The following is a 7,020-nucleotide window of genomic DNA, read 5'->3' as shown; positions in this document are numbered from 1 at the left end:
ACGTATATCGGGACATCCTCACCTCTTTCTGCCATTCCAAGGGAAAAGAAGGCTCGTTGTTTTCATCCAGAAAAAAGGGGCGAGCTCCTTCAATAGCTCGGACCTTGAAAAAGTAGTTTTTAAAATCACGAAAAGATTCGTCAAACATGGAAAAAACCTTCTTTCCCTGGGTAGAGCGAAAGGAGACCCAAGCCGCCTTCTTTTTTACCACTCCGGGTTTAGTCAAGACAAACAAATAGAAAAAGAGAGATTTGGAAGCAGGGATACCAAAACCATTACACAACAATTGAAAAATCTTTATGAAACCCCAGGAATTAGGGTGAAGTTGAGAGGGGTCAGCATTACAAGACCATAACAGGTCGGTTTCAAATTGAGTAAAAAGAAGGGTAATGCCCAGCGGACCAAAGAAAAAGTCATAAACATAGAAGAAAGGGCGATCGTCACCAACCCGAGTAAAGAAGCAGACTCTCTCTTCGGAGGAGGGAGGGACAAGTTCATAGTTCTTCTCATCACCTGGATTACTACAGACCCTATGAAACTGCCTAAGCTGCGCGCAAAACTCGGAATCAACCAAGGAGACACACATAAGGACCATTGAGTCCACCCAATCAGCCATGCCCTCAGAAACCCGGGAAGGCATCTCTACAACGTTATTGCGAGAAGACATGAGGCCAACTAAATCCTACAATAAGAAAAGAAGAGTGGATTACTAAAAAAGCATCTCGGACAAGGGGCAAAAACAACTCGACGGACGAACAAAAAAGGAAAAACCCCAAGATTCAAACCAAAATCCTGGGACATCCTTTGGAGGCAATAGCAAAGCAAGGATTCAAGAAATTTCTACAGCTTACGCCTCGGCACTCATCAAAAAGAAAACAAAGTCCTAAAAGAAACAAAGGAAGTAAAAACAAAGACACAAAGTCACCACCTTCCTACAGTCTACCGGCAAAAAGCATTATCAAACATCAAAAATTCCAAGCAGAAAATCACCAAAGACACAAACTTTTTCAAAGATCAAGCAAAAAATCATCGTCAAAGGCGCACCAAAAAACGAAGATATTCCAGAACACACAAACAATTAGACATGGTAAAAACAGAAAGATCCCAACTTTCTCTGAGCAAAATTCAAACTTTCTACCGACATATAAAGGGAACAGAGGAAGAAAAATCGAACCTGGAGAAATAGAAGAAAAACCTCCAAGTGGAAGAATGCAAAGACAGAAGGAGAAAATCTGGAATCAGCCCTCTTCCGAAAACGTAGTAGCAGAACAGGCATCGCAAAGAAGAAACTACAAACTCTGGGCAAGAAACAGAAAGTGAGAGAGTAAAGGGAGAAGTTACGAAAAAGAGCAAAGAAGAGAAACCGTTTTTGAGAAAATCAAAATAAAAGCCAAAAGAAAAAATAGGGCAATTAATACCAATTAATGAAGGTATTAAACCCCCACGTTCCCAAGAACAAAGCGCTGGTATAAAAGTCCGCACTTTTAGAGAAAAACGTTCTACATTCAAAAATCTACAAAGGAAGAAATCGACAAAATGCTTAAACTCAGTTTCACTAAAAAGGACCAACGTCAAAAGACTCAACCTCAAACAAGAAAACCGAGCTCAAGCAGGGGCACTGTTCATACCCTGGGTCGAGCTGACCGACCCGGGATCTTTAGCGACAAAGCAACCGACCTCTTTAGGTCAGACTATTCGACCTCTTCTCGAAGAGCTCGACCAAATCGACAGGAAAGCCCAATAAAGGGCCCAAATAAAGGAACACGACCTAAATCCAGAGGCAATCCCAGCCTACAGAGATAAAGGCGGTTCCGTTGAAGATAAGCTGACCTCACCCAAAGATAAGATAAGATAAGATAACTAACTTATCTTATCTAGAAAGGTCACTTCTCACCATTATAAATACACTGGAACACCCAGGTATAATTCATACTCTGATTCTACTCAATACCTGCTTAATACCCTTGCTAACTTAAGCATCGGAGTCCCTTGCAGGTACCCCCCACCCTTCGGTGATAAAGGATCAGCAGCACTCTCAGTTCCACAAGTCGGACACACCAGCTCCGGACGCCATTCACCTGCCGGACACTTCGGCTCTGACCAACACAGAAGATCTCGTCCGAGATCGACCTACAGTTTCAGGTAACCCTCGGAACAATGACCTTGCATTCTCTCTTTGGATTCTCTTTTGTATTGCTTGGAAGAGTACTATGAGGAGTTTCAGTAACTCTTTTACTCAGCTGACCCACTTGTGCCTCCAAATTTCTGATGGAGGACCTTGTTTCAGTCATAAAACTGAGAGTGGCCCTAGATAGATCAGAGACTATGTTTGCTAAGCCAGAAGGGCTCTGCTCTGAGTTCTCTGTCTGTTGCTGAGAAGAAGATGGAAAAGGCTTGCTATTGCCAAACCGATTTCTCCCACCATTATTATTATTGAAGCCTTGTTGAGGCTTCTGTTGATCCTTCCATGAGAAATTTGGATGATTTTTCCATGAAGGATTATAGGTGTTTCCATAGGGTTCTCCCATGTAATTCACCTCTTCCATTACAGGATTCTCAGGGTCATAAGCTTCTCCTTCAGAGGAGGCTTCTTTAGTACTGCCGGATGCAGCTTGTAATCCAGTTAGATTCTGAGAAATCATATTGACTTGCTGAGTCAATATTTTGTTTTGAGCCAATATGGCATTCAGAGCATCAATCTCAAGAAATCCTTTATTTTGAGTCATCCCATCACTCACAGGATTTCTTTCAGAAGTGTACATGAACTGGTTATTTGCAACCACCTCAATGAGTTCCTGAGCTTCTGCAGGAGTTCTTTTCAGATGAAGAGATCCACCAGAAGAGTGGTCCAATGACATCTTGGACAATTCGGATAAACCATCAAAAAATATATCCAAGATGCTCCATTCTGAAAGCATGTCAGAAGGACACCTTCTGGTCAATTGCTTGTATCTTTCCCAAGTTTCATAGAGGGATTCACCTTCTTTCTGTCTAAAGATTTTGACATCCACTCTAAGCTTGCTCAGCTTTTAAGGTGGAAAGAATTTGGCTAAGAAAGTAGTGACCAACTTATCCCAAGAATTCAGGCTTTCTCTAGGTTGTGAGTCCAACCATGTCCTAGCTCTGTCTCTTACAGCAAAGGGGAAAAGCATAAGTCAGTAGACCTCGGGATCAACCCCATTGGTCTTAACAGTATCATAGATCTACAAGAATTCAGCTAAGAATTGATGAGGATCTTCCGATGGATGTCCATGAAACTTGCAATTCTGCTGCATTAAAGAAACTAATTGAGGCTTAAGCTCAAAGTTGTTTCCTCCGATGGCAGGAATTGAGATGCTTCTTCCATAGAAGTTGGAAGTTGGTGCAGTATAGCCACCAAGCATCTGCCTTGCATCTCTAACATTGTTGTTGGGTTCGACTACCATGTCTGCTTCTTTTTCGAGATTTTCTGTAAAGTCCTCTCCGGAGTGTTGTGCTTTAGCTTCTCTTAGCTTCCTCTTCAGAGTCCTTTCAGGTTCAGGATCAGCTTCAACAAGAATGTTCTTATCATTGTTCCTGCTCATATGAAAAAGAAGAGAACAAAGGGAGTAGTGGAATCCTCTATGTCAGAGTATAGAGATTCCTTTATGTGAGTATGAGAATAAAAGAATAGAAGAAAGAGGAGATGAGTAATTCGAACAGAGAGAAAAGAGAGGGGTTCGAATTATGGGTATAAGAGAAGTGTTAGCAAATAAATAGAAAGAGATGTGAGAGAGAGAGAGAGAGAGAGAGAGAGAGTATTCGAATTTTAAAAGAGGGAAAAGAAAAATATTTTTATTTTTATTTAATTAATTAAGTTAGTTTCGAAAATATTAAAAGAAATAAAATTAAATTAGAATTTAAAAAATTAGTTAATTAAAAAGAATTTTGAAAAGCGATGGGTGATTTTCGAAAATTAGAAGTGAAAGAAATAGTTAAGTGGTTTTGAAAAAGATAAAAAATAGTAAGCTCCTTTAAAATTAAAACAAACAAGTCATGTGGTTAGTTGAAAAAGATTTGAAAATAATTTTGAAAAGATAAAAAGTTAGAAAAAAATTTTGAAATTAAAATTGTAAAAAGATATGATTGAAATTTATTTTGAAAAAGAGTTGAAAGAGAAATTAAAAAGATTTGATTTTTAAAATTAAAGTTGATGACTTGACTAACAAGAAACTAAAAGATATGATTCTAGAATTTAAAGATTGAACCTTTTCTTAACAAGAAAGTAACAAACTTGAAATTTTTTAATCAAAACATAAAAAAATTGAAAAATGAACGTTTAAAATATGTTTGATGCAAAAAGTTATGAATTAAAACATGAAAAATTGAAAAAAATCGAATTGGAAACAAAATTACCTCCCTTGTGTCATCCTGGCGTTAAACGCCCAGAATGCTATCCCTTCTGACGTTTAACACCCACTTGACTGTCTCTTTGGGCATTTAACGCCCAGCCAGATTAACGCCCAGCCAGATACCCTGGCTGGCGTTAAATGCCAGGAATCCTTTTTTACTGGGCATTTTTCTAAACACCCAGAATGCTGCCATTTCTGGCGTTAAATGCCCAGAATGATGCTCATTCTGGCGTTTAACGCCCAGAATGATACCTTTACTGGCGTTAAACGCCCAGAATAATAGCCATTCTAGCATTTAACGCCCAAAATGACTCTTTATTGGCGTTTTAATGCCAGTGAGCTCTTTTTCTCTGTGATTTCTCTGCTTTATGTTTTGAGCTCTTCCTTTTTTTTTAAGTTTGAAATTTTGACTTGAGTAACAAGAAACAACTAAATTTAAAAAATTTTTGACAAAGTCAACTCAAAATTTCGAAAATCATGAGAAGAAAAAGGAAAAGATATTTTTTTGAATTTTGAATTTTGAATTAGGAGAGAGAAAAATAACAAAATGAAACAAAACATAAAATTTTAAGATCAAAACAAATAATGCATTCAAGAACACTTTGAATGTCAAGATGAACACCAAGAACATTTTGAAGATCATGACGAACATCAAGAACTTATTTTTGAAAATTTTTAAGAAAGGAAAGGCATGCAAGACACCAAACTTAGAAATTTTGAATGTTTAGACACTATGGATTCAAAAATGCATATGAAAAATAACATAAAACACAAAACAAGAAAATCATAAGATTAAACAAAGAAAATCATCAAGAACAACTTGAAGATCAAGAAAGAACACATGATGAATTTTCGAAAATCTAAGAAAGAAAGACATGCAAGACACAAAACTTAAAATTTGACACTAGACTCAAACAAGAAACACAATTTTTTGGTTTTTATGATTTTATTAAATTTTTTTTGTATTTTTCGAAAATAAAAATGAAAAGCTTAAACATAAAATAAAATTACCTAATCTAAGCAACAAGATAAACCGTCAGTTGTCCAAACTCAAACAATCCCCGGCAACGGTGCCAAAAACTTGGTGCATGGAATTGTGATCACACTTTTCACAACTCCGGTACAACTAACCAGCAAGTGCACTGGGTCGTCCAAGTAATAAAACCTTACGCGAGTAAGGGTCGATCCCACGGAGATTGCCGACTTGAAGTAAGCTATGGTCATCCTATAAATCTTAGTTGGGCGGATTCAATTGATTATGAGTTTTGATAATTGAAAGATAAATAAAACATAAATTAAAATAAAGATACTTATGTAATTCATAGGTGGAAATTTCAGATAAGCGTTTGGAGATGCTTTGTTACTTCTGAGCCTCTGCTTTCCTATTGTCTTCATCCAATCAGGCGTGCTCCCTTCCATGGCAAGCTGTATGATCCTCTTAGTGAAAATGGTCCAGGCTATGGTTTCTGTATGACTAATCAACTATTGGATTTCTCGTCTCGGATGAAAAATACCAGGCACAACTACCGCACGGCTAATCATCTGTCGGTTCTCACTTGTGTCAGAATAGGATCTCTCTATCCATTTGCACACTGTCACTGCGCCCAACATTCGTGAGTTTGAAGCTCGTCATAGTCATCCCTTCCTAGATCCTACTCAGAATACCACAGACAAAGTTTAGACTTTCCGGATCTCAGGAATGCTGCCAATTGGTTCTAGCCTATACCACGAAGGTTCTAACCTCACGGACTTGGTCCGTAGATCAGAGACCCAAGAGACTATACTCCAACTGTCGTCCAATGACTATGTTAAACATCAAAAGATCAAAAGATGATCCAAAGATATCCCACTCTAAAGATAAAGATACAATAGGAAAAATTGGTATTTATACTAAACTAGTAACTTAGGTTTACAGAAAATAAGTAACTAAGTGCAGATAGTACAGAAATCCACTTTCGGAGCCCACTTGATGTGTGCTTGAGCTGAGCATTGAGCTTTACACGTGCGTAGGCCTTTTCAAGAGTTAAACACCAGTTTGGATGCCAGTTTGGGCGTTTAACTCCAGCTCTGGTGCCAGTTCCGGCGTTTTACGCCAGAAAAAGGTCTATGGTGGGTGTTTGAACGTCAGTTTGGGCCATCAAATCTCAGACAAAGTATGGACTATTATACATTGCTGGAAAGCCCAAGACGTCTACTTTCCATCACAGTTGAGAGCGCGCAAATTAGGCTTCTGTAGTTCTAGAAAATCTACTTCGAGTGTAGGAGGGTCAGAATCCAACAGCATCTGCAGTTCTTTCTCAGCCTCTAAATCAGACTTTTGCTCAGATCCCTCAATTTCAGCTAGAAAATATCTGAAATTACAGAAAAACACACAAAACTCATATAAAGTCTAGAAATGTGATTTTTGCATAAAAACTAATAAAAATATAATAAAAAGTAACTAAAACATACTAAAAACTATCTAAAAACAATGCCAAAAAGCTAACTTCCAAGGGTTTTCTACCTTTCCCCTGCATTCAAAATCACACCTTTCTCATCTTACCGAGTTTTGGCATTGCTCTATCTCCTTACTTCACTATGTATGTGTATCCCTCTCTTACTACCATTTTAGTCTACCTCTACCTGTGAATCCCGCGAACAAATCTCGATT

General features: G+C 38.1%; 1 non-coding gene across 1 annotated transcript; it reads left to right on the top strand.

The window, feature by feature from the left end:
* The first annotated feature begins 2,912 nt into the window (after positions 1-2,912).
* On the top strand, positions 2,913-3,020 carry LOC127748189 (small nucleolar RNA R71). The gene has a single exon (XR_008010132.1). It is a non-coding gene; the product is annotated as a small nucleolar RNA R71 (small nucleolar RNA).
* The last annotated feature ends 4,000 nt before the right edge of the window (positions 3,021-7,020 follow it).

This window comes from Arachis duranensis, chromosome 5 (assembly GCF_000817695.3).
Source record: "Arachis duranensis cultivar V14167 chromosome 5, aradu.V14167.gnm2.J7QH, whole genome shotgun sequence".
In the NCBI taxonomy this organism is placed as follows: Eukaryota; Viridiplantae; Streptophyta; class Magnoliopsida; order Fabales; family Fabaceae; genus Arachis; species Arachis duranensis.
The sequence above is the reverse complement of the archived record's forward strand: the minus strand, read 5'-3'. Positions and strand labels throughout refer to the sequence as shown.